General features: G+C 39.6%; 1 protein-coding gene across 2 annotated transcripts in view; it reads left to right on the plus strand.

Moving 5' to 3' along the window:
* ATF7IP (activating transcription factor 7 interacting protein) overlaps window positions 1–2,917 on the plus strand; it is an 81,146-nt gene that overhangs the window by 58,274 nt on the left and 19,955 nt on the right. The gene's annotated exons all lie outside the window — the stretch shown is intronic.

The following is a 2,917-nucleotide window of genomic DNA, read 5'->3' on the forward strand; positions in this document are numbered from 1 at the left end:
CTTGAACATAATTAAAGCATACTGATTAATCACAAAAACAATATGTAATTATATATGTGTTTTCCGATGGTCTTAGGCGAGCCCTGTGAAAGGGTCGTTCGACCCCCAGAGGGGTCACGACCCACAGGTTGAGAACCACTGTGCTAGAAAGACTCATAAGGCCCATAGCAGGGTACTTACGGTTTATACAGCAAAAAGATAGAAAGCAAAAATAACAGGAAAAGATAAGCATCAAGTAGGGTTCAGAGAGGTTAGACACAAGCTTCTAAGTCTTCCCCTATCCATCATCACATAGCATGCATGTGCTTTCTCTCTTATTATTAACTTCAGTGACAAGTGCCAAGAGTCTCTGCCCAAAGAAGCCTGACTAACTCTCAAGGTCTGAGGTATTTTAGAGGGCTGGTCATATAGCAATATCTTTCTATGTAACCAATCGAAACTCAAAACCCCAATAGTAAAATCAGACAGACATCAATAATCTTGATGTTTGTGTGAATCAATCTTGACAAGCCAGTATGACAAATTCCACTTTTCAAGGTGTTCAAAAGAAAATTATTAATCATTAATGGAAACTTTTCAAAGGCCACATTCTTGATAGCTAATCAAGTCTCAGTTATAGTTCCAAGTTCCCTTGGAAAGATGTGCAAAAAGTGAACAACCAGGTGTTCTGTGTTAAGTTCCTTCACAATTGGTGAAGTGCCCTACTGTATTTTTTCATATATACTTTTTGTTTGTTTCATTACAAAAAAACACACAAAAAACAACCCTCTCTTGAAGTTTTCTTAGTGTTGATTTAATGAGAGTGGTCATATTGGAGAAGTATACACCATTAGATAACTTTTAATAAAATAGATTCTTAGTATAAAACCTACTTGACAACAACTAAGGGTTGTTTTTTTTTATAGTTTGAAATTGAGAACTTTAGTAAGATTTGTAAATGCAGATATAAATGTGGATAGCCTTTGGGCAAGTTACTTAATACCTTGGATTTCTCACCTATAAAATGTGGGTAATGCTATTACCCACTTCATAGTATTACTATAAAAATTAAATTTGTTAATCAATATAAAACATTTAACACAGAGCCCAATCACAATAGTGTCAACTATAATCTTAAAATTGCTATTAATAATTATTGAAATAATTACCAATTTTATTTCTCAAGAAGAAAACATAGCTAGGAAACTACCTGTAATAGATAATAATAGATAGTAAGTTGTATGTTAGGTTGTGACCAATAAAAATATAGCAGATTAGATTTTATTGTAGACCTTCTTGTCCTGTTATAGAGTAGAGTATCCATTATAGGAAACTATGCATCTCATAATAAAGCACCAAAACGTGACATGAAGGCTACCAAATTTATGGAAGAAATAGACAAATAGGACATTTTATTATTATAAAGTTTCCCTCTTTGTATCTTGTCTAATATTTACATGGTCACAGCAGCTTTTTTATATTTACTTTTTTCAGTGTATTTATGTCTTCATATTTAAAGTGAGTATCTAGGAGAAAGAAACAAAGTTATTTCTTGATGTCTTATCCCATGTGACAATCCCTATATTTTGATAGGAAATTTTAGTCTGTTTACGCGTGGTATAATTATTGATATGGTTGTATTTAGGTCTTCTGTTTTATAATTTTAAAAATTTGTTTCATCTAAATTTTGTTTCTATGTGGTTTCTTTTTTTTCTTTATTTTGTGTTAATCTTAGGGGGTTTTAAAAACATTTTATCTTAATTCTCCTGTTTCCCTTTTATTTTTGTTTTTCAGTTTCCACTTCTTAATTGCACATTCATTAATATATTTCCTTTAATTCTCTCTCTTTTCCCTCTCTCTCTCTAATCCTCACCGGAGGATACCTTTCCATTGATTTTTAGAGAGAGTGGAAGAGAGAGGGAAGGACAGAGAGAAACATCAACGTGAAAGAAACATATCGATTGGTTGCCTCCTGCACACACTGACCAGGGCCCAGGCCAGGGAGGAGCCTGCAATCAAGGTACCTGCGGTTGAAGGGAATCGAACTTGGAACCCTAAGCAGATGCTTTATCCGCTGAGCCAAACTGGCTAAGGCCTTTGAATATATTTTTAACAGCTACTTTTCAGTTTTTGCTAAATTCAAAATCTGGCTTCACTTGGAACCATTTTCCATTAACTACCCTTTGTCTTTGGTTGTATTCTACTTGTCTTTGCATATTTGTCTAGTAATATTTGTTGGTTTTGTTGTTATTGTAATTATGTGGGTCCCCTGGGTCTTGCACAATTCCCATCTGCTCCCTGCAGGCATTTTAACTGACCCTCACCTACTTCCCCCACCTCCCATCAGGACCCCAGTTTAATGTAACACTCAATCTCCGGTATCTGCAGGGGGTGGTCTGTGGTGGGTGGAGCTCCAGGGGTAGTAATATTACTGTGCAGGAGGCTTAAAGTTCACAAAGGCGGTGTGTCGGATGGAGTTCCAGGTTTGGGGGCTCCGAGTCCGGAATACCCTGAGGGCGCAGGATGGAGGGAAGATGGATTTGGGGACAAAAGGTCGGTGACATCCAGATTTGTGGTGGGGAACAGAGTCGGTTGAAATCCAGGATGGGGAAGTCTGAGTCCCGGAGGACCGATTTGGGATGATTTGGGATCCGGCACTCCTAGGTGCTGGAGTCTGAGCCCGAGGCCATATTGTGGGGGAGGGGATGGTAGGGAACGCAGCCCAGGACGGGAGCCAAGGCGGCCAGCGTGGGCCCGGGCAGCCCGTGGTGGTCGCGCACAGACGCACAGCCACGCGCAGCCTGGGAGCGAAGCTTCCCCAGCCATGGTGAGCAGCTCCAGCTCCTTAATCCTAATCTGCTCCTTAACTCTGATCTCCAGCTCACAGAACCCCGGGATTGGAGGCAGAGGCAGGGCGAGCGGGAGGTTGTGGGGCCTG

The sequence above is a fragment of the Myotis davidii genome, unplaced genomic scaffold (assembly GCF_000327345.1).
Source record: "Myotis davidii unplaced genomic scaffold, ASM32734v1 scaffold205, whole genome shotgun sequence".
In the NCBI taxonomy this organism is placed as follows: Eukaryota; Metazoa; Chordata; class Mammalia; order Chiroptera; family Vespertilionidae; genus Myotis; species Myotis davidii.